Source organism: Apteryx mantelli, chromosome 2 (genome assembly GCF_036417845.1).
Source record: "Apteryx mantelli isolate bAptMan1 chromosome 2, bAptMan1.hap1, whole genome shotgun sequence".
NCBI classification, from domain to species: domain Eukaryota; kingdom Metazoa; phylum Chordata; class Aves; order Apterygiformes; family Apterygidae; genus Apteryx; species Apteryx mantelli.
Genome location: NC_089979.1, coordinates 33,203,278 through 33,228,999, shown reverse-complemented (window position 1 = coordinate 33,228,999; position 25,722 = coordinate 33,203,278).

The following is a 25,722-nucleotide window of genomic DNA, read 5'->3' as shown; positions in this document are numbered from 1 at the left end:
TGACAATTTCTGTTGCATTGGGCAGCCATTAAAATTTGAACCCAATGCACACCAGAGAAAGCATGGAAAATCTTCCAATTTGGTAGAGCTGAACCCCCTCAGTAGAGTTGGATCATAAAATGGGAAATGTCTGGTCTGCACATGAACAACTTTTGTTTCCTATTAAATTTCCCCTTTTTTCTCACAAAGCAAGTGCCTTTTCGACACTTTTGTAGGTAGTGGTTCTGTGAAAGCTAAAATGGGAAGAAAAGCATCGAAAAGAGATCCTGCTGAAATTGTTGTGACACAACAACTGTCTAAAGTTTTATAGTCTATAGTAAAAGTAAGAAGAGTTCTTTTATTTCTATTCCCAATGGTATTTATAATGTTTTGACTTAAGAGAACAAGTGGAGAACAAATTTCTGAACTGCCCAAAAAAGTAGAATGGAAAGGGATCTTCCCTTTTACCCTACAAAACTTGAAACCTCTGTATAGTGATATGGCTTCAGCTGGAGGACTGGATGATATTCCATCCAAAATACTTTCTAATCTCCTCTTAGGCTATTTCCATCCAAGCTGAGACATGTGACTTTGAGCCTACTGACACAAAGGAGGGATCTGAACCATGGTTCTTCATGCCCTAGATTTATCACCAGTATGTCATGCAAAAAAATGTCACTTTGGAGTGTTTTTCCTTTTCCTTTTATTTCTCTTACCTCCCCTGAAAAACAACAGAAGTCACTATTTTGAGAGCATGTGATCCTGTCAATGTGTCTTAAGTTTGCTGTAAGAACTTCTACCAAGTCTAAGACCCAGCAGGAAGAACCTAAGTACAGGTGTTCACTGGGCTTTGCTAGGACTCTCTTCAGACTTGCCAAAGTTGAGGTGGTTTTACCCAGAACTAGACCCTTTATGTGTCTGGGGAAAATTCATTATAAACTGCTAAGGTGTGTGCTTTTCGGTCTTGCCAGGGTTATGTGCCAGCTGAGAAGGGCTTTTAAGGATCACAGATTTTGACTATGATGCTGAAATTCTCCCTCCTGTGTATACTGCCTATTTTGGAACTGGATCTTAGACTGTAGCTTTTGGGTTTTCTTGTCTAGAGTAGATCAAGTGGACTCTTTCAGGGAGTGCATTCTATATCTATTAATTTTCTCCAGCTTTTCTTAGGATTTCTGCTCAGGAGGTAGGAGTAGCTTCTAACACTATTTCAGCTTAGGTACTTATGCCTGTTCTTGGATGCAAGCAAAGAAGATCTCCTCCCTCAAAAACTGTGACATGAACATTTTATAAATTAGAAAAATATAGGAGATAATTCTTCACATTCTATGAACTTGGAAGGTTCTACCTCTTTAAAAAAAAATTTGTTCTGCTTTATTTTCTGAAACACCATTTCATAATGTTGGAAACAAGAATGAACTTTCTTCTTAAATGTCATAATTAAAGACTAACGACACCATTTTCTATTTACATTCAGTAAAGCTCACTTACCACAGGGGAAGACTTTAAAAAGCACAAATGGTAATTAAATACCCAACCAGTTGGGCTTCTTTAAAATCTTCTTTTTTTTACTGTGTTTTAGCGCATGTAATAAAAGTAATAGCATTCATATACCATTATGCTTTCCAGCTCATTTCATTCTTTCTTTCCTGCTGAAAACACCTGCCAGTCTAAATTAATTAAGATATAACTGGAAAGTGCTGTGATAATTAAAGAAGCAAACAATCAGCTAACTCAGTTTTATTGTTTGGTGTTGTTTATGTTCAAATAATTAATGAATCCAATAATAATTATATAAACATTTTAATTAGTGAGGGATAATTTGGAATTCTGGAAGTATCCGGCACTCAACCAACAATATGTGTTCCACACAAAACTTTAGAAACCTTTCATGAATCTAACCAGTTACTCTCTGTAAATAGTTTAACTTGTTAAGGCCTGCAGAGAGGATTAAAGTATAATGGGAAAAGAGATTATACTTCAGTACTTGGGGGAAATCAAATGCAAAGGGAATATTTTAGGCCGCATTCTGACAAACTCTGGTTTAGTCTTCTGTCACAAAACTCTTATCCAGTAGCACAAGCAAAAGGGCAGACGAACCATTCTGAACTTCCACCCCCATGTTCATGGAGATGAACTTTCACAGTTTTCTTGTGAGAGGATATCAGCAGAGACACAGACTAAAGTATGAGACAATTCCTTCCTATGTTGGAAGGTCATAGGAGAGAACTATGAGCAGCTAAACTGACCTGCTATAAAACACAAGCCAACGATGCTCAAGCAGGAATCTCACATAGGGTGACTGAGGCACTGTATATTTCCAAAAAGGTTGCATACTGTGTCTCGCAGATTTGGAGACAAAAATAAGTCATTTTGCTGTTAGCTACATCATTGACTTAGAAATGACTTAAACTAATTGGAAGTTTTCAAATAAACAGGGATGACATGGGCCAATTCTTTTTTGGCCATGGCCGAACAACAGAGCAAGCCAATTCCCACTTCCTTGAACATAGGGTTATTTGGAGTATATGTATCTTCTATGCATGTGGGCAGAGGGGGACAACAATCTCAATTTCATCACTAGATGGAATGAAAAATTTCAGAGATTTTGAAAACTGTTGTGTGACAACAGACACCCAGCCTGAGCAATAATCTCTTAACAGTCATCTCTGTACAGTCTATGCTCAAATTCCACATCATTCTGACCAGTTTTCTACCATGACAAGAGTGGGAGTTAGGGGCTTCAAACCTATACATACCTTAGTTTATTTTCATCCTTAATTACTTATTTTTCAAACTTAGTTTATGTTCAGGTATAAAAACTTATTGGTCTGTAAATAGAGAAGTTCATCAGGAATTATGCAAATATTTTTGGTTTTGGAAAGAGCTGAAAATAAACCATACCCTTTCCCTATCCTTAGTGAGTTCCAGCTGCCATCCAACTGAGAAAGGTCTGCCCAGTATCTTGGTGATTCCTTTAAAATTCTCAGAAGTAAAGGGGCTGGCAGCTTTTTTTCTTATATGTTGTAAGTGGACTTCATAGGCTTGAAGTTTATTAATATTTCCCTACTGAGATATCTGCACTGGTAATGTGCAGATGTGGTGCTCTTGGACTAGGGAAGAAGACAGAGGACTCAGTATTTAAATGACTGTTCTCAAACACAGAGGCCTAAAAAATCCAAACTTTTTCCCCCAAGAAAGTGGATGTGTCATACACTCAGATATGCTTACCACGAGGGTCATAGTCTAAGGAACATCCTGTTGTTATGAGATTATGTAAAGTTTGATTCTTGGTTATAGAAAAAAAAATCCATATTACGGCTTATTGTCTACCTAGAGGGATCTTCACTTCAGAATAGCTTGCTTTTATTTACTGTAAGAAGGACTTTATTTTCAGAATGAGTTCTTCAATCAAAGCTATTTCTTACATCCTTAAATGTTTTAGAACTGACAATTAAGTGCTAGGAAGGCGTATCCTCTGCAGAATGGAGACCAAAAAGTCTTAAAATCTGTGGATTAAGCAATATAGAAGAATAGAACTGGCAGATAGAGCTTTTTTAGTAACAATAATTAACAGCCCCCTAAGGTATGGTCTGACAATATGTTTTGTCAATTTGTACTTATGGTTGTCAGATAGTGATAATATTGCAGGCAATACAGAGAAGATAAACTGGGTAAAGACCAAAAAAAAAAAAAAAAAGAAAAGCAGAAACTGTACTGCCTATATTACAAAATACAGTGAAGTCCTATTATCCAGGATAAGGAAGGACAGGGACATTTAAAATAGTGAAAGCCTACTAGTACAATTACTAAAAGATGTCCTGGAGCTTGTCTCTGCTTGGAGCCAGTTTAGGTGTAGCAGGGCTTGTTAATGCTCCTCTAGGAGACCTTGCCAGACTCCCATTTTCCCTCTGCACAAAGCCATCCACTGTTCTAAGTTTGGGAAAAAATACATCTTGGTTCAATTCTGAGCAGAAGCTGGCCCTTTGAACAATTTAACTGCATTTGCATAGCACTGCAATCTAACTATAGTAAACCCTAGTGGAGATAAACAAGTTTGAATAGAGACCATCCCCAGTGTTTCAGGCTTTGCAGTACCACTAACCTGCAACCTCTCTAATTCATTCCTGGTCAAACAGGAGATGACCAGGGAAAATGTGTTCTAGGTAGGAAATACTGAATATGGGTAATGCTATGTTCTGTGAGAAATTAACTGAAAACCAAAAGCTTATCATACAACTCCTAATAATAAAAACCCCATAGTCCTGTTAATTTGGTTATCATCTCAGAATTTTAAAAGAACTAAAATAGTATTTTCTATTTCATATGGCATTTTAGAGTCAGTTACAGGTTTAGGAAAGTGAGGTATCATTTTCATAAACTTACTTTTTTCCATTAATTTTCATTCACTTCACTAAAAAAGAAAAAATCAATAAAATATCCTTTTTGTTTAAATTGTTTAACAAAGACTAAATGTTCCATAAACTTCTGCACTGAACACAAGTTCTGATAATGATGTGACTGTGCAAAAGAATGTGTTGCATTTGAAGTAGAGGTCTAGTAAATATATGTATCTGCCTGCAACAGGTTTTAAAGTGGAGCTATGGCAAATCCAATATTATATAAATGACTCTTTTTAAATTTAAATATGTACAGTCTGTGAAGTACTATGTAGCTTTAATTTTATGTCACTGATGCTTCTCGTTACTGTGTTGGAGTGCCAAAGGTTAACTCAGACTTCACTAAGCTTTCAAGCAGATCAAGGATTTCCTGATAAATTATAACAAAGGGCTATGCAACATTTCAGGAGACATGCTGCAACATTTTCCCTGCTTTCAGGAGAAAATAAGATGAGTTTCAATCCTCCTTCTGCTCCCGTGTTGAGAGAAATGTAACTCCGTATGCCTGGGAATACTCTCAACATTACCACCTTTTCTGCCATGACAGATGACAAAGGTAGATGACTTAGTAGGCTTACTAAACATACCCATAACAAAGGTCCTAGCTTTAAGCTTAATTGTCAAAATGTCTGAATTTAAACTAGGACATAACAGGACACTTGTTTGTTGAGCTACCATTAGTAACAGTGGACAGTCACCATACTCATTCATATTTTTTGAGTCAAAATTAACCCAAACTCAGATTGTCATCAGAGTTCAGAAGCTGGTTAAAACGGAACTTTTTACTCATCCTAATTATTTTACTGTCAAAAAAAAAGATTCATTAATGTTGCTAAAAAGGCATATAGTAAAAAATGAAACTATAAGCTGATTTACGGAAATTGTGGAGGAAGCTTTTCCTAGCAATATAGTCTAAAAACCAGTGGAACAGACTAGATCTTAAATCTTTACATCTGCATATAATTTCTTCCATAGTCCAGACTAAATAATAGATTTGGTAACAGGTGCATTTTCTAGAGTGTCCTGTGGCCTTACTTGCAAGATCTGGCCACGGTTAGGTACATAGCCTGCATCTATACATAACAAGGGATGTTGGTTTCTTGCAGGAAAAAATTATTTCAGTGCATTCAACATGATTTCCAATTCACATCAAAAATTAACCCTTGCCATGTTCTCAGTCACTAGCATAATGAATCCTCTGTCTCCTCCTTGGCCTCTGTACTCGGTTTTTCCTCTGACAGAACAGGAGAAAGGATGATGCATGCCTGACTCTCTGCCCAAGAAGGAATCAGCAGGTGGCTGGGGCACACACCCAGATCCAGGACCTGGGAAACGCTCCCAAGTCCCATGCACTGGTCATAGCCTAAGTCTGAAATATTTTAATGTCTGAAACCTTTAAAAGGAGGCAATCCACTAGAAATCTTTGCATTAGCAAAGTGTTATAATAATAATAATCAGTGGTCATTCAAAAGTTTTTGATTCCATAATTATTGTTTAAATATCTGATTTAGAAAGCGCTTCTTAAAATTTATCTTGGTGGGGAATTTTTCTTCCTCATCTTTTCCTTAGTTGTGAATAGAAGTCAAAATGTCCTATGAGAACAGTTTTATTAAAAAAAATAATAATAACTTTTTTCACAGTCAGTGGCTTATAGTTTTCTGTCTGAGGTCACCTCACTGTGAAACAGTAAACTCTGGGGAAGTTCAGTTCTAAAGCTGGCTTAAATCTTTCACTTAAGGAAAATATTAAGACTTAGAAATCTCATGAGAGGTGAAAAATAATCAAAATTCTAGCTTCACATTTAACCTAAGCACATGTTGGTTCTTATTGCTGCACTCCTGTACTTGCTTGCTTTACCTTGATTTGTGAGCACATAGTTAACAGGCTAAAAACTGAAGGCACTTGTAACTCTTCTGCCCAGCTGTGGGTTGTCTCTGTAGCATGATCAATGCAGCAAGAGAGAATTAGTTACATACTGCTGTGATAGTTATCAGAGACCTCATTATGTTTTCTGTTTGTGACGGGCAAGTGAAGAGTTAACAGGACTGAAGTTGTCAGTTGATGTGCAGAAGAACTGATACGCACATCTTGTGTGCAAGCTGTCGAACAGAGGACTTAACAGGACTAAAGTCGTCTACCAACCGATATGCGCAAGGCTGCAGAATGGCAGCATTAACAGGACTGCAGAAGTGAAGTCTGCCACCTGGAATCTGCACGGACCCCCGGGGAGGGGAGAAGCAACACGGAGGTGTTGTGGTCTTGCCTCGCCAGCAGGGTCCTCCCAAGCAGGCAAACAATCCTGTGATTGCGAAACTTGCTAAAAGTCAGCAAAAGCAGTGTTTGCCCAGAGCCCCAGCCGTATAAAAAGAGACTTGGGAGCTAGGAGAGTTTGAGCAGGGACGGGAACGTGACCTGACCATCCTCTCCGGCTGGACCGTGAGTATCCCCCCCCTCCCCTTTTCCTGGGACGCTGGGTTAAGGTAACTCCTCGAGGTTGAGAGCCCTCTCACTAGGAGAGTGAACAAGAAAGCTTTCAAGTAGGGATAAGCAGTCCTTCCAATTAATAACGCAGTAATCGACGGTTTCAGGTTATCCTTTCTAAATTAGTAACTGATGGTTTTGTGTTATCCTTCCTAAATTAGTAATCGCATTATTTTAATGGATGTTACTAATCCAAGAACTTGTGTGAGGAAATAAACATCTTTTTTATTATTATTATATTACTGTCTCAGTCGTTGCTATTGAACCTTCATAGCGTGACAGTGCGACAGTTTGTCTTAAACTTTGGAGTCATAGAGCACAAAGATAAATTTTATTATTAAAGAGGCAAACCCTTAGCTCTTAAATTTTGAATAAAATCTTGAATCTGTGAAACCCCAAAGGTTTATAAATGACACTTTATTTACCTCTTGATTTTGAGGCCAGTCATGCTTGCTGGGGCAGAGACATGGTTATGGTGTATCATAATTTTTCCAAGACTGGCACAGATGATGCAAATACATTAAGCAGAGGGTTAGCTGAAAATGGTGCTGGTCCCTAGGGTAAGGAAAAGCAGCTCAAGACACCTTGCAAATACTCCAAGTGCTGTGATAGTCACTGATGTATTTGTATTTGTGCTGATGTATTTAAGGTGCATGTCTTAAAGTTTTAAAATGAAGGCCAAAAACCTACTTACACTTATGATTTTGTCTCACAGAATTTTACTTTTAAGTGAAGAGACATTGTGTATTTGAAATGGAAATGTTTCTTGAAAGATTTCAGTCTTCTCTCATTTATGCCAGTTTTACAATAACATTAATCTATCAACATGATTTAAATTATTCTTGAATTACAGCATTCTGACCTAGGTGAGAATCTGGTCTTTTGTGTAGTATGAGCAGACAGGGGTTTATTTGTTTGTTTTTGGTTTCGTTTGGTTTGGTTTGTTAAGCCAGAATTAAGAGTGGTCACTCTAAAGTGATAGTCTTCCAAATTGACCTGGATAATCTACTTGTGTATCCATTCAGTCAGAATACACTGCTTTAAGAAACACTGAATAAAATGAGTTATGGTGGTGTGATTTAGAAAAAGAATTGCTGCTGGGTTTAATATGCCCTGTAGAGGTTACAATGATCTAATAAGACCATATACATTGAAGTAGTAATCAACTCTGTTTTGTATGTGCTCTACTTTAATTTAAAAAAAAAAAAAAGTTATGTTTTTTGAGGTGAGACACAGCTAAGAAATTGCATAACATTTTTGTTTACAACCTTGCTCATGTCAATTACTATCATAAAATCTAAAAAGAAATTTTAAGAAAGAATACAGCAGTTTGGAAGTACTTCTAGCAGTAGGAGTTTGGGTTTAAATTTTTGTGATTTGTTTAAAGAAAATAACTTTTATCTTCCTGGTTAAGTACAGAGGTCAGAATTTTTCAGGGGCCAATATATATCACCACAGCAGTGAATTCTAATGGTGTGTTTTTTATGCTACATTTTTCAAAAATTGTTGGATGACTTTCATAGTTAGGCATACTATCATCATACTATCATCTAAAGACCTGAAAGCTTTCAGAAACTGCTGGCAGCAGTCATCCTTGGCTTAGTATTTTTCTGTTTCTAGAACCAGTCTTGGATTTCTAATAATGTATATTGATTCTAATTTACATTTTCAGTGATATGGAATATAATTTCTGTTTTGTAATGATTGAAGTCTTTGCTTTTGTCTTCTGGTCTTTGACTATAATACCACCATGTGAAAAAAGATTGGCTGGTATGAGTTTGTCATTCATAAAACATTCATTTTTTAAAAAAGAGATTAAAGTTGTTGCAGACAATCTTGATTGAGACACTAGGGAATAATACTCATAGATATTGAAGAACTTTAAATATTTCCTTATCCGTTTGAAGAATTTACTTGAGCGATTGACTTCAATTACTTTTGTAGTTTTATAACTGAACAGAAAAGAAACGTATTGCTTGAGCAGAACCAAGAATTTGCTGCTTGTATAAAGCTTGAGCTGACCTATTTTGTCATTAAAATTTATTTTATTCAGCTGTAGAAGTTAGAATTTGAAATCCTGTGACCTTTCCTCCCATGCACTGTGTCTATGCAAACAGGCACCTGTATGCATACTTTTCTTTTTTCAGACTAGTCTGGGGAAAAAAAACAAAACTATTTAAACACAGAATGAAAGAGACACAAAGGAAAGAATGAAGATACTTGAAATGTTTAATGTTACAGATATACTTAAATGCTATTTTTTTCTTGCTTGTGAGAAATCTGTTCAATTCTTATAAGCAGCAAGGGACAGACATCTTTATAATTTCTAAGTCCCAAAGGCTCATGGACAGTTTGCTTATTTCATTCACTTCTAGATGAGGAAATGAGATTAGAGTAGAAAGAACATTGCTTAGTTGGCACAACGCCATGAATTATTTCTAAATATTGTTCTTGTAATATTACTGTTTACAAATTGTCCACATAGATCCTTAATCTCTGTCCTATCCACTAATATATATATTTTTAAAATTAAACAGTTTAATTTACCCTGAAGCATGAGTATGAAAAATGACTAATAACTGAACATTGGAGATGAACCTTTTAGGTTTTTGAGAGACCATTTCATCTGATACTTTAAAGTTTATCAGAGAAATAAAATCACGCAGAAAAATGAGTCAAACTAATCTATTTCTGTATAAGACTTTCTACACCTTGAGCAAACTCAGCAACTCAGGAGGAGAAGCTGAACACTGAGCAGGGAACTGAGTAATGGAGTAAGACAAAAGAGAACGTCTCCTGGAAACTATTAGTTCAACAGTTTGGCTTTTAGTGCTAAAAAGAGCAATTGCAATTGCTAGTCAATTGCAATACATAGTTAATATGTAAGATTTAAAATATGTTCAAAAGATAGGAAATTCTCTCTTGAAATCTGTATTTTCTTTCTCGATTAATTTCATAGATCATTCCCTTTACCAGTGGTGACTTGGAACAGGAAGCCTCTACCTCACTTGGCCAGCAATATTCACTAGGATGATACAGACAAACAGTCTTTGATCTAAATGTCAGCTGTAAGATTCACTTTAAGAATCTCTCCTTAATTTCTCTCTCGGTTTAAGTCAGTGAACTTTAAATCTATCTATTTCAAGTTGCTTGCGTGTTAAATAATGTGAGTTATCCAAATTTTTATTGGTTATTAGTTAATAAGTTCAGAAGCTAAAATATATGAAGACATCCTAAATAAGCATTTGAAATGTTTTCACTAAAGCAAAAAAACCCTGAATTACTGCTTCAGTTTCAGCTGAACATTTTATTCGACCTGGAACAAGATGTTTCATTTGGAAGCCTCTGTGATAAATTCTGGCAAAATTCTAGGTGTCCTACTGAGCCCCTTCTCACCTGTCAACCCAGTGGTCGCATATGAAAACATATAGGAAATCCTGGTTCAAATCCTTTTTCTGCATGGAGAGGACTGAAGAGGAAGAACTGCAAGCATCAACTACAGCCTCTAATGCTGTACAAGGAATTGCAGTAAGTAAGCAATGGTCAGGGGTTAAATCATTTTAAATACTGACTCTTTTGTTAGCTTTTTCTGTAAAGAGAAGTGTAGGAGCCATCCTCCTCTAGAAGCTTACTGATTCTAGGCAAAAAATAAAAACAAAACCCAATAATTTCTCTTCTCCAGATGAAACTGTTTGGAGAATACTGTTTGAATAGAATTTTTTAAATAGTTTTAGGGTGCCTTTAAAGACATTTTTTGACAAATAAATTAGACCCCAAACAAAACAAAAAAATCCTATCCTCTAGAACTTAGTCATATAACATTCACTTTTTGCTAGGTTGTGGCTTATTTAGCAGGTTTTTGATACAGCTGTACTGTTTACAGTCTAACATTCAAAGATCTGAGGGTCTGAAGATCCTAAGGTATTATGATTATTTGATTTTACTTTCTGCATTATAAAGTACACAGAACCTTATCCTGTAATTGCTACATCAACAGTTTCTCATAAACAGTGAAAATATTATTTATGTAACTGGGAGCATAACATAATGACAATAGTGTTTACACTCATAAATAGGGGCATAATTTGGCTAACACTGTCTTCACTACATAAAAGGATTGAAAAATCTCCCTTTCCCTCTGCTGTTGAAAATGGCGGGCAAAACTTCCACCTTAAGACTGTTTTTGTATACAATTTTGAAATTAAATACGTGGTTTAAATCCATACAGCTGAGAATCAAGGAGGCCTTAGGGAACTAAAGAGGAGAGCAATGTTTTTTCATAACCTTCAAATGCCATTTGAAAAAAAGGTTATGTTTGATGAATGAGACAATGGGCTGATTCATTGAGTGTTAACAACTGATATAATTACTTACTTGTGCAAATTGTTTTCCCAGAAGAATGATGTACCTTTCACTTTTTCCTGGTCTTTTGCAGATTCCATCAATGTATTTTGTTTGTTATTAATAAGATATGGGGAAATTTAACACCACAAAGGAAAGAAGACAATTAATTCATATTATCCATAAGTTACACTAATTTCTGGACACTTGATTACAACTTAACCCAATGCTCTCAAACTATTTTTTTTTTTTTACGACTCAACAACTAAAAGTTTCTTGGAGCCTATGTTACAGATTGCAAGTGGCAATCTTATATGAAATCATTTCTAATTCATAATTCCTGTCATGAAGACATTTATCTCAACATACCTAAATACTTAAGTACAACGGATTGCTCATTTAAAATCATTTGAACAATAGCTGTTTTTAAATGAAATCGCAATCTAAAACAAAGTCTGGACTTGAACCTAAAATTCACAGACTTTGAGTTTGCAGCTAAGTGGGTTTCATCAATAACATATTTCAGCTAGTTGTTATATACCACCTCTGTGGATAAGTTGGCTTTCACTGCAACGTGCAGGAGAAGATTTTAAGAAACACTGATACTTTCATAAAATTATATGCTATACCAATATAGCATATAATATAGCAGTAGTGTTTAATTAAAGATATCAGCAAACTATACTCTATCACCTGATGATTTTAGATATAAATTGCATTTTGTGGTTAAAATGACACAACGTTACTGACTTACAATTTACTCTTACATAATAAAAAGCAAAATGAAACAAAGCCACAAAAACAGTCAGACCTACATGCCTTAAAAATAGCATCAATATAAAACTTAATAAAAATTATGACTCCATTTCTTTCTGCTAATAGTTACATATTATTTATGAAATTCCCCCTAGAAACAAAAGAATGTTGGCCAGTTAGAAAGATGTGTAATTTTTCAAATTTTTGCTCAGTTTTGACAATATTTTGGGGAATATTAGGAGATTTTTTAAAGACAGCAACATTAATCAGTTCTTTGCTTAAGAAATATCCATGCAGAAAATGAACAGTATTCCAACCCAGCTCTTCTTTTTCCTCTAGAAATTATGCAACCCATTCTTTCTGTATTAATTACTTAACTTTCCCTTGAACATCATGCATAAATGATTTGGAGAAGAGCAATAACTTGGACTAGAGCAGTGATTATTCTATTCATTGTCCCTGTTTGTGTAATTGTTCAATTAAATGATAGTGGCATGTTTTTATATATGTGTATATATATATGTGTGTGTATATATACACACACACGCACACACACATATATATAAAATCCAAGTTTTGCATTCTGGATCATAAGATGAAAGGCTGTGCTCCTGGAAAATTAAGATACTTATTTATTAAAAGAGTACCTATATTGCAAATATGCTTAGCATTTTATTTATCTGTACCTGGAACTAACTTGGCAGTCCCTCCCCTAAACTCTTCCTTCTTGAAACCATTTTCCTGCCTCTCCAGGCAGTCTACTCCTTTAGAAGGTGACCTTTTTAGTTCTTAAGACCTCTTTTCAAATATCATTGTGATATTTCAGTGATGACTGAAATAAGTAAGTCTATAATTAAATTGTTGCTATAATATACACTTTCTTAAGAAAATCAAAAAGGTATAACCCGAGTGTACTAACTTTGTTTATGCAATTTTGTTCCTTTTTTGTTAGTCAACAAACTGTGAAGGCATATGAGTTTAGAAGGAACTTCTGAATCAATGAGCACTTACATTGGCTATTATGAATAACAATTTCATACACATTTTTACAAACTGATCAAACTTCATTGTAAAATTAGTTAGTCTTCTCCTAATTTCTAGATTCAGTTTGTTTGTGGCCAGAATGTACCTACTGGTTTCCATCCCACTTGTGCCCTTGAGCTTAACTAGTTTTCCGCACTTCAGGAAAAGTGGGTCCTTTCCCTCCTACTATATTGATGGACAGCAATTGTGCCTGTGCTGTCTGTCAACTTTTCCTAAAACTTGAACCTTGATACTTTCTTATTTCAAGGTTCTGAATAACACATTTTATCCATGTCCAGCATTCTACTCTATTCATGTGTTTGTCACATTTACACTACAGCTTTTCTTTCTGTGTTGTGATACCTATTTTGCCTAATAATAATCTCTCTGCACTCCTGTTACCCAACAACGTCTTATTTTGTTTTGAAGGTACTGCTTTTTTTCTGGGTTTTCTTTCTTAGATACACTACAAATATTTCAGCTGAATATTCTTGTCTTTGATCACCTGTCATTAGGTCACTTCTCCTTCTGAAATTACTCTTTGTTAGGGGAGTAGAGAGTAGAAGTTATTTTTTTGTTAGAACTTGTATACTCCCTCATTGTTATGAGCTTTTTTGTGGAGAATGTAACTATGGTTTTGTAAGCTGATAAGTTGTTGCTGCATTTTTTATTTTGAAAGCACAACTATGGGACTTGGTTTAATGAAATGTGTTGTTTTCAAGGCTCTTCTCTAGATTTAGTATGCTGATTCTGGGGGCATAGCACTGGACTATTGCTCAAAGTGTTTTTACTTCTAAAGTAAGAATTACCAAATGGCTCTAAGAAGGCTGAATAACTTGGCCCAGTAATGTCATTTGGACTCTTATAACAAGCTAGGTATTTTCTCCTGCGATGTCTGGCTGGAAAATTAAAATGGCATTTTCCTCTCCCCCCCCCCCCAAAGCACCTTCAAAAATGTGTAGACTCTAGCAGCTTTTTGTGTGTAGGAAACCACATTCCAGTGCTCTCTGTGGCCTTCAGGTCAAAGAGATTCAACTTGCTGAACAAATACTGTTGACTAGGTCTTCCCAAGAGTGGCCTCTCTAGGGAGCAGAAAGCTACGGAGGCACTGTCTGGATGGAAACAAGCTATAGATTTAATCATAAAATCAACCCTGGGAAACTTTAACAGTGTCTTGCTTGTAAGAGCAGTTGTAGTGTAAGAGATAGGGATTTTGCAAGATGAAAGAGTACACCAGTCCACAAGGCAGAGCCCATGGCTTTATTCTGAGGAATATCTTCCACTGAAGAAATTAGCTATGTGAATTTTATTGCTGTCTTCCCACCTATTTTTGTTCTTTTGCTCTTTCCTATATTTTTCCTTGCTGTGTGCACACTTCCATCCCACTAATAGGAATACCTTTTAGTTGTACAATGTTGGTATTATGTAATAGTTAGCAATTAAAATAGTAGATAATTGAATACTACCTTTTTTTTTTTTGCATATAGATGCTAAAATTACATTTTTCAGTTACTTTACATTTCTCATTTTTATTTTTCCCTTTTACATTAGTATTGAAAATTATGGGTTAACTTGAAAAATAGTAGAAAATTATGTATTTAAAGAAATGCATTCAAAGACTTCAGAGAGCTTTTAATTATGCAAATGGCTCATTGCGATGCACAAAGAGAAAGAAGCTGAGAAAGTGCAAGAGCAAGAATTTTTATTACTGTTAATTTCTGATATAAATGTGCTAAATTTGTTGAATATCTGTTGTTTTTTTGACTTGGAAGACTTGATTCCACAGGAGGCCTAGCAGCTTAATGCACAGTATTACTGTCTTGCATCAAGTATTTTTAGAGGACTTTTCTGAGGAGTATTTGAAATACAATACCTAATAGCTATATTATGAAATACATATAGTATATGAAATGATTAAGCTTCTTATTTTGTTCATTCCCGAACTGTACTATGTATTTCAATGTATACAATTTAATCACGAGAAGAGCAGGTTATGCAAAGTATCTGTAAATGTAAAACTACAAATACAAATTGCTAATGAGGAAACTGTATTCGGCATGCTACAGATATCACTCAGTGGTCAGGCTCCCCTCACTGCACGCAGACAGAAGGTCTAACTTTCATTCTTCAGACATTCAAACTTCTACTGACTTTAGCAGAAGCTTTGCTTGTGTAAAGAATTCAAGATGAGCAGCAGTAAGCTGAAATTAAACTACAGTGCAATCTCTTTACTGTTGCTCTTGCAGTATTTTTGAGAAATATCACGCTATTGCCTAGAACAGACCATAACAGCAGATGGAAATAATGTAAAAGGATGAATGTATGTGAGGACCTGAGATTAGAAGTCATTCTGATTATCATTTTTTAAAAAGAACAATTGACTCCTGTGACATTATAAAATGTCATATAAGCAGCTGTGCAGAGAGCTATGTAAGCAAATGGTTACACATGAGATACTGCTTTGTTCATATAAACTTCTTCCACAGCAGCATGGAAAGCAGATGATAATTCTCATGTATTTTTAATGAAAGAGAGAAAGACTTGCAGCCTCTGTGTAGAGAAGGGTTCATATAAATGCATACATTTATATGAATTCCTCCTAAAAATCTTTGGGACCAATGTAGATATACAGAAATCCTGTTGTATTCCTAACTGTGTATCTGATTTCATGACCTTGTTTGTAAATGACCTTTAATGTAACAAAGTTACCTAGTTTGATTTCTTTTCAGGCTTTCTAGGCATAGTATATAATTGAAAGCTAAGGGAATAACTGTTAAAGAAAAATGCTTTAAATTAAAGTCACAGAACTACTATGGTCAGCAAATCCTGTAGTACATCAGCTTTGCCATAATAACTTATTAAATTAAATTTAGTCAGAAGTATTAATGAGATCAATAATGAGGAAGGATCAATGTTGTAGCATCTCCTGAGCTACTAGGTCAGATCTAATCAAATGAACAGGTTTTCCTGCTCAGGAAACCTAAACATGCTACTTCTAGCATGCTTCACTTCCTATTTAAAAGGGTCAAATTAATTGAATGTATATATTTTACTTCTTAGAAAAGTGATTAACCCAAACATTTGAATAAACTTCATTTCCTCCAGGACTAACTCCCATGATAAATGGGAAGAAATCATCATTTCTAGTTTGCATGAAGACAGATAACTTTTTTAAAAGTATCAAATAATAAGATATCCTCATTTTTGGTTCACTCTGGGAGAAATTCAAGTACTTCTACTGTAGATGCTAGTTGTTGTAAATGCAGACCACGCTGGCCATACACTCGTTAGTCTGCGACAGCCATCATAGGAGTCGTCTTTCATCTTGTCATAAAGATGCTGACTGGGGACCACAGTATCGGTATGCATTGTTGCACAAGCACAGTTATATTTTGAGAAGATCCTGTCAAGAGTAGTTTGTGTGCAAAACATCTTACTTTCTGCTTGAATTGACAATGCTTTTCTGAAATGGCAAGAAAGCAGAATCCTATATCAATGCCAATGAACTTCTCTCTGGACAGTTTTCACTAGAAATCTTAAGAATCCCATTAATTTGATCTTTTTCCTCTCAGTAAACCTTTTCTCCTCTTCCAGTAAACCTTGTGTGTGTACTTTTGAATCTATTTATTCTGACTAATCTGACTCTAATGACTCCTGTTATTTATCTTGGAGGGATTTGCCTCTAATATTTTACAGAAAACTCTGATATATCTTTGAGCATCACGTATGTGATGGCACTAGCCACTGCTTTCAACTCTTTAGGCTAAGTTAATCAGTTATCAAGACAAACTGTGAGGGTCCCTAGGCTTGTAGGAACTAGACTATTCTAGGTAGGGTTCACCTTCCTTTGAAATCGCCTCATTCTGCATGGAAAAAATAGATTTTAGTTGGAACAAGTGCAGGAATGTTGCTGTCCTTTGCCTTCCCAGGTGTAAAGTGGGTGTTACAACAACGTGCTGGGACATGTAAGCCTCCTGTAGATAGGATAGTGGAGAAGACCTGAAGTCTGGGGGATCTATTAATAAACACATTTGATCATAACAAAATTTTATGAAACTACCCTAAAGGAAGCCTGTCTTCAACCTTTAGTATCACCCTGTAGTGTAAACTCTGATTTTTTTGTTGCTTTCTACTTTAATTCCTGAAAATTGCAAAAGAAAAATGGTGTATAATCTTCAAAGTTTAAAAATAATCATTTAATATCTTCAGTCACCTGGAGTATTTTTTTTTTCTTCTCATGTATGCATTTCTTAGATTCTATAGCCAATGTCAAGGCAAGAAACACTGAAAGCTGTAGAAGTATAGTTTAGCTTACATTTATTACTGGACTCATAATCTGGTTTGCTTTTCATTAACATTGCTAACTATCCAGCTTCTCTTCTTGTGTCCATTTGCCACTCAGTTTGAACACTGTTAGATGCACAGTTACACCAATTTCAATCCAAGTTATCAAAATTGTTCTTGCAATCCCTTTTTACCTCTTACCAACACAAATAGCTGCCATCAGAAACACGGTTAAATCACAATGAATTCAAAAGTATTTCCCAACATCCCAATTCATTTGTCCCTGATATTGGAAGGACCTATTTTGTGTACAGTTATTTACTGTCTTATTTCATGCTTTTATAGCATATGACCAACAAATTTTCCCTGAGGGGCCAGGAATAGTGTTTGATACATAGACTGTTTGTGTTTTCAAAATCATGGCATGTATGTAATGATATTATCAAATCCTTAAAAGTGTTTCCCCATCTAAACAAATCTTTCTCTGTTCCTTCCTGTGTGACAGCAGAACATTTCAATACTTTTCTTTCAACTGAATGTCAAAGATTATCATCTGACATACCACATCAAGTTGTTCTACCTTGCCTACTGCATTTAAGGCAATTCTAATTAATTTCTAATTCTTAGTAGAAGGCATATATTTTAAAAAATAACACACAGAATTTTTTGCAGTGCTCTTAGTGAAATTCATGGAATCAAACTCTGAGTTGAAGGTGACAGAATGATTAGATGCATTGCTTTGAAAAGGTGATAAAATGCTTCTATTTACAGTTATTGAGTTAGAATTTACAGACAGGAAACCTGTACTCCTGCACTGAGCACATACAATTGAATAGAAGGCATTCTTCTGAACTTTTTTCCTGCAAGTATAGTATTTTTCATACTTTCAAACCTATTTCAGCAGTTAGTAGAAGGTATTTTGTAAGTGAAATTAAACCTGAACAAACTACTAAACATAAAAAAGGCCAAGGCATAATCTCTTAATGAAAGTATGCAAATAAATCTGAATAATGAATGTATACTAGAGAATTACAGATTAAATTCATCATATGACTGAAAGAAAATAAATTTTCTATAAAACAAAGACTTATAGAGTAATTAGGTAAAAAATACCTACATATTTTGCATCTTAGTTTTGACATATCAATAATTAACTTCACTGTGAATAGAAATAAGGAGTAAGGGACATTGGCTATAGCATCTGTCAAGGTTCAAAACTGCTGTTTGGTTCTGGGGATAGACAGAAGCATTGGCTTTTTCTTTGCAGTTTGCTGTTCTCCCTTCCCCCCCCCCACTCCCCCCAAGAATTATTCAACAGGCAAATTTCAAAGGACTATTTTGGTTCCCCCAGTACTTCAAGACGGTGAATCCTTATTTTTGTTATTTTACCAGCACTGACATGATGTTTCTTTATAGAATGGAGAAGAAATTGAGTGAAGCCCAAAGGCTAGCCTAGTATAAATACTGTACACCAAGGTTGTGTGTTTTCTGCATGAATACTTTTGGATTAGATCCCTCTCACAACACAAATGTTTCACTATAATACTTGCTCAGTATAATACTTTCCAAGGTTTAAGATTATTCATTCCAAATCTATAGGCAGCTGCACAGAAATTTGAAGAACACAAAATTGACTTTTATAGAGCAAAACAGATTTTATTTTTTGAAATAATTAGGACATACCTTCATAATTAGATTGTAGCTGAATGAATTATTTAGGACCAGTATTCTTATGATATATACAGAGAATGGTATGATACCTGTTAAGTACTATACTTTCTTATATATTCAAAGCTAACTATGTTCTTCCATCCTCTGTTTTTGTTTGTTTGGGGCTTTGGAGGGTTTGCTTTGTTTGTTTTTTTGAGGTAGGTCATTATTTCGGAACAACCGAATTAAACATACAAACTTTATAGCTCTCAGTTATCTGGAAAAAAGACAACTATCAGAAATATATTCTGTATTATTGCTAGGTTACTTTGATGATCTAGAGCTGAACAGTACTACATTATTTTCTTTTGGCCTTTGATTTTGTGTCCTATTTAAATTGCTTATTCAAAAGGAAAGTTCATTATGCACAGAACATGTATTGTGAATTTCTTTCATCCAAGGTTAATGAATTATTACTTTTGAATAAATGTAAATAAGAAAAATAATTTTCTCTTTTTATATACTTTTTAAATTTTAATTTGTGTCTATCCATAAAGCCATATGTGTGTATTTTCACTAGAGCATATATATTGTTCTCAGTTCAACTGACCTAATTTGTTTCTTTCAGAGATGAGATCCTTTACAGTTAGCATTAAGGAAATAGCTATTTAGAGTAAAAACTGATAGAATAGGCATCTAGCTTGCTCATTAAGTTTCTGACAAAATCAGTAGGGTAAATTGTTGTTGTCCTGTACTCCATTTGGGTTGATTTTGAGAATAGCTTTCTCTCTATATATTTTTTATTATTTATTTATTTTTTCTGTGAGCCCAGAACACGTGTCCTACTTTCTAGTGTTTACATAGAGTAACAGTGTTTCTATCAAAAATAGGACAGTGCTTGTACACAGGACCAATTTTATTCTAACATAAATTAGAACAAATCCATCTGCCTTTAGTATTTGTGGTTCCCATCTCAATGTAGTCAAGTGCTGTCAAATAGCAGATGGGGGGAAGTTAATAATTAAACTGAGCAATAAATATATCTTTTTTTTATTAGTAATCAAATTCACAGGAAGGATTAATCCTGCTACGTGATAATTTGGGTACCTGAGGGAAGAGAAGAATTTTCAGTTAATATCACATTCCCTTGACAGAACAATTCTGGTGAAGAAAGGGAGTGGATTACTCTTGCGGTAATTTCTTCCTTGTTCTCTAAAATGGACAGTTTCCTTTCACATACACTTCTGCTAATGTTACATTCTGGGAAGTTCTAGTCAATAAACAAAAAAAAAATGTTTCTTGAAAGTGGCAAAAATTCTGTTATCTGCCAAGACTGAGCAGCTTAATATTCTCCTGCTACAGAAAATATTTTTAGTTTTCAGTTAGTACACACCTCTGACTTTCTTCAGTACATATCTTTGGCTCTGACGTACAAGAAACTCAGCTGCAGAAGAAAGTCAAAGTTGCTAAAAGAAAACAAGACACTTGAATCCCAACATGCACTTCACTCCCAGCTGTGAACACTGTATCTATAGTGTTAAGAATACAACCCTACTGCATTCATCAGTTTTGATCTGTCTACTACAACATCCTGTTTAATCATTTAAACACTTTCATATGTGATAATATTGGCTCACTAGTATATAAGGATACACTTTTTGTTTTTGGGATGTGAGTCACAGTGCAGAAGTAGAAAGAGACTGGAACTGTGAAGAAGATCTTTTTGATTTTCTTGGTCAAAGGAAAAACAATTTTGAAAAGAAAACACTAGGTCTGTAAGTCATCATGATATTATCACTGGAGAGGAACTGGTTCCCTCCCTTCTCTGTTAGTTTGATACTGAATGAAATGTAAGCATGAACTGATTTCTTTAAAAAGCAAAAAAGAACACCTTTCTTCATGTTTGAAATGAATGACAATATAAAAATACTGAAAATGATAATGACTTTTATCAGTGATCTTTCACTCCACCTAACATTTAAATATGCATGCATATTAGACTTTGAGAATGCAACTTGGAAGGAGAAAAAGTGGTGTTCCTCTCCACGAAAGACCAGTCTATCCATTTGTGCAATCTGCTATGATAGGATTATTCATTTAGCAAAAATAGCCATATGCAGAGAGTGGAGGAAGGAATGATTAAAAAAGAATCCTCTCTCTTTTATGGATAAATTTCAAAGGTTTTATTTTTTTTCTCCTGAGATTAAATACAGATTTTTACAATCCAAACACCTTTTACTTTGCAAAAATGAAACACTTCCCTCGCAGCATGGAATAGAAGGAAAGATCAAATGGTAAATTCTTCCTGCTGTGAGGCATTTTTGAAGGCTGAATTTCAGCATTGTGATCAGCTTCATGCAGGCATATGAGCGAGGGTTTGAGAAAAGAGGTGTTTGAGTGGCAGTCTCTGAAACAAACACTTGAAAAATTGTGGGCTGGATAAGTTACCTATTTTCATTTTTGTACTCCTGCTATGCTTGCTCTTTTGTTGACTTTTCATTTAAACAAAACCAGAAACAGTCTTACATTCTCTTTAGAGGCTCAGCTAGTCACAGGTAAGGTTTAATTTTACTGTATCTGAGGGGCAGCAAGAGTAAAACAAAGGAAGGTTGCTCAGGAAAATACCTTTCATTAGAGCATTTGACTGTAGAAGTAGAACTTAGCAAGAAGCATTATCTGAATTACTATCAGCAGAATTATTTGTACTGCAGTGTCTACTACAGTGTTTAGTGACTGGAATTGACTGAGACTTAATTATGTTGATAAAATAATTATAGCAATGACCCCAATCACATGTATTCTGTCCATCCTTTTCATCTTCAACATAGGCAATAGTCTACAGATAACACCATCACAGTTCAGCTGTTATTTAGAAAGTCCTGTCAGCAAAAGGGTTAAGAAGATCACACTGAGAAAATGCCTAAAAGTTAGGCTAGTGAGACAAGACTTGAGGGTAATATCTTTTAATAATGAGTAACTGATGTCAAACATATTCTATCTCTAAATGCATTTGTATGAAATAAATGATGTGCAGGAAGCTTTCAGAAACATAAAAATAATGGTAAACATAAATAAATTTAAAGACTTCGTTAGGTATGTTCAAAGGCACTTACCTTCCATTTTCTGGTTTTATTCATGTTTCCTAGCTATAAACCTAAAAAGAATCAGAACAGTGGCTTAATTTCACCAGCAGAAAGTTGACAATAATCAGAAATTTAGTACATTATAATTTTTTTGACCTTCCTCAATATGAATAACATTTTTAAAATAGATTTTTTTAATACATTTCAATCCTGGGGAGCAGGAAATAAAGACCTTCATCATAATGATAACTTTTTGCTTTATTTAATGAAGGCAGAGACAAAAAGGCAAATGCTAGAAATTTTGGATGTCTTTATAACAGCCTTACTTTTTATTGTTGGATATAGAGAATGCCGTGATCCAGCTGAAATGATCAGCAGCAGTATACCAGAGGATGACTCTATTTGTAGATGTGCTGTGTTTTCAATGGTTATATAATATATAACAATAGATAGCATGTTGGCATGTAACCAAAAGTCATGTAGAACATTAAAACAACAGAGACCATCTGATTTCTTTTGCTTTTTGGAGAAATATCACTACTGCATGTGCTATTCATGGACCTTGGACTCTGGCATCAGTTTTTGCATGGTTATTTTAAAACTGCTTCACTGTCAATCATTCAGTGATCAGCTGCCATTAAAGACTGTGAGAGTCACAGAGCTAGCAAGAGGATGAAGGAAGAATAGATGGACAAAGACTGGAGGCTGTCAGTCACGTAACAAAAAACTCTCTTGCCAGGTCACGTCCCTGTTTTTCAGCTGTTTGACCTGTAATATTGACTTCTTCTACCTCATGAACTACATAACTGTTTTGCAAGGTATATATTATTGGCAAGATGTACAATATGGGCAAGCTACTTCAGTACCTGCAGAAAGAAAACTTCCACGTGGAAAAACTTCTGTTGATGCTGTGTTCCCAACTTAAAACTAGACTCATCATATAAACTTTTAAACAACCTTTTTTTTATGATTATATTAATTCCCAGTATATCAGAGCATATGGGATATGGACAATGGTGACTTGTTCAGTGTCTCTAGGCCCTGATAATTTGTTAAACTGACTGCACCTAACATGAGGGACTACATCTAGCTTGCCACTGGCAATGGTGGCAAGTTTGGTACTCAGATGTGCAGAGTTTTGGGCTGCTCTCATCCACAAGGTATGGCGCTTTGGAAAATGAAGATGACACCTCACACCAATTGCATTAGGCTATCTCCTGCCCAAAAAAGAATTAGAGCAAGAGCTATATGCTGAACTGACAGAGAATCTGAGAGATACAGCCAGTTAGGACAATGCCATCTTCCACCATATCAAAGAAAGTGTTATTTGGTCTTCCTGACACAATGAGATCTTAACCGGTTACTCCATGCTGGTACATCAGCTACCTTAGCCCACTGGTCACAGCCTCAAAGCTCAGAAGTCACCCTTTGTGTTTCAAAGATGTGGTCACTGACCTCTTATAGATTGTTTCCTTTCATAGCGTGACTCTTAACCACAGTTAATGGCCAAAAATTTCTACTTGCTAGGATGATTTACTCTATTTACTAGTGCTCCCTAAAAAAAATGTTCTCTATCATTTTTCCTATCTATATTTATAATTGTTTGGCTGCATTTAGGAGAATGAAAGAGGTACTTGGAAGGGAAGCAGAAACAGAATGAGTCTTACAGGTGAGAGAAAAGAAATCTTAAAAGCAAGTAAAAATCAAAGACAATCCTTCTTGATATGTGGTGACGTGTCAGAATATGCCCTCACTCAGAATAGAAATCTAAGTTCAGAGTAGATAAAGAGTATGAGTTTAAACTCTGATATTATCTATTTGAAGTCAATGAAATATTTAAAAGTTTAATTTATGCACTACTATTTACATAGGTAACTCTGTAAGTATATTTTCAGGTTTCATTGGTGTCACTGTACAGAGACTGCTGCTGGCCTGCTTACCTCTTCAGTAGTGTTATATTCAGTTTAATGCACTGAAAAAAAATTTTTGTGTAAGTGGAAATGGAAGTATTATTCAAAGTGGAAATGTTTCCTGCATAAAATGATAGTTTTACCCCAAAACCTACAGATATCTAATCCTTTGCAAATTGTTTGTATACGTTCACAGGTAGAAATGCTTAATCTTTAAAAACAAAAGAAATGTTGCTTGAGTTGTGTTATTATACAAAAGCCAATATATTCAGTAGCTATTGATTTACTCTATTAATTATCATTTTTCAACCAGTCAACTGAAAGTATATTCGTACATACAATTTGTACAGACTGTCATTCTGTGTCAAAATGAAACATATTAGAGAGATGCTTAATGTTAGTGCTAATATAAGGAAAAAATGCATAATAGTCAAAACAATATAACAAGGTAGAATGAAGGCCTCATGTATTAGTTTGTCTCAGTTTCACACAGAAAATTTTCCTATGCTGTATTTACTGAGTGAATGTGGTTGTTAGATAGATGCATACCGACATCAACAGTTTTATAAGAAAATAGAAGAAAATAGTTGTAAAGTAACACATTTTTAAAAACTCACTAATAGGCTTCAACTAAATGAAATACTTTTGATGCTACCATGTTAAAGGTCACTTTCATAAAAGGAACAACAGGTAGAGAAAGGCTGCTATGTTTTTGGATGAAACTATACAGATAAACCTGAAGTACGATGTTTTTCAACTGCTCCAGCAAAATGAGGATTTGATTTTGATTTCATAGTGTGAATCAAGGTAGAAGAACTTTGCCTTGTGTGAGCAAAATTCTTTGGCAGTATGCAGAAATGTAAAATAGATTTCTGAATAGATAATCTTTGCATGTTTTCAAAGGAAAGTTTCATATCAAATTACTAGTTTCTTTTGCACCTCCGCCTGTTCAGGGTAAACCAGGTATAGACTGATTTACAGAGTGTTTTTTTTTCCTCCAACAGTCTGCAGCAGTTTAATTCTACTCAGACTTAAATCAAGCCCTCTAGCATATAAGCACCTATGAGACTAATGAGATGAGGTCTTATAAAAATCCTACAAATAGAGTGTAAATGCAATTGATTTTCTATTTCAATTAAAAAAGGGAGAGATGACCATTTCTAATTCATATGGGTTCAAGAACTGAAGTCAGTTTTTAGTTACCTAGAAAACTTTGTGAGAATATCACTGCAGTAATAAATATAAAAAATTTGAGTGAAAGACTCCTTTTTTTTTTCTTTTTTTTAATCACACTGTTCATGTTCAGTTGTCCATGGACTGTTTTCAGGTTTCAGATTAATTACATAGTGGTTGCACAACTGTTTTATACCAGCCTGTCTCCAGACCAAGCTGATATATCCCCATAGCATAAACTGTACTGCATTCTGTGACCTTACAGACTCAGTCTGTACTTGATTAAAGTACACCGTTGGGAATGTATTCTTTTTGTATTTTATGTCTCCATCCTCATTATAGGGTCTTATAAATTAATTCATACATTGTTTTATACATTTTTTGCTTAATTCTTGTTAACCTCCCTTTCCTCATTATCCCAGCAAACTGAGAATTGGTTAGTAAATTAGTGTTACCAACAAAGTTATTCCAATAAACTGTTAAATTTCTTCTTTAGCATTTTATTTTAGCCTTCACTTTTAATTATTTATTAACAAAATCATAGAAATGATACCACAGCATGCTGCCTATATAGATGCCCAAACAAACTGTCAAAAATTCAGTCAACTGTTACTTGCAAAGCATCCATTTGTTAGCAACTAA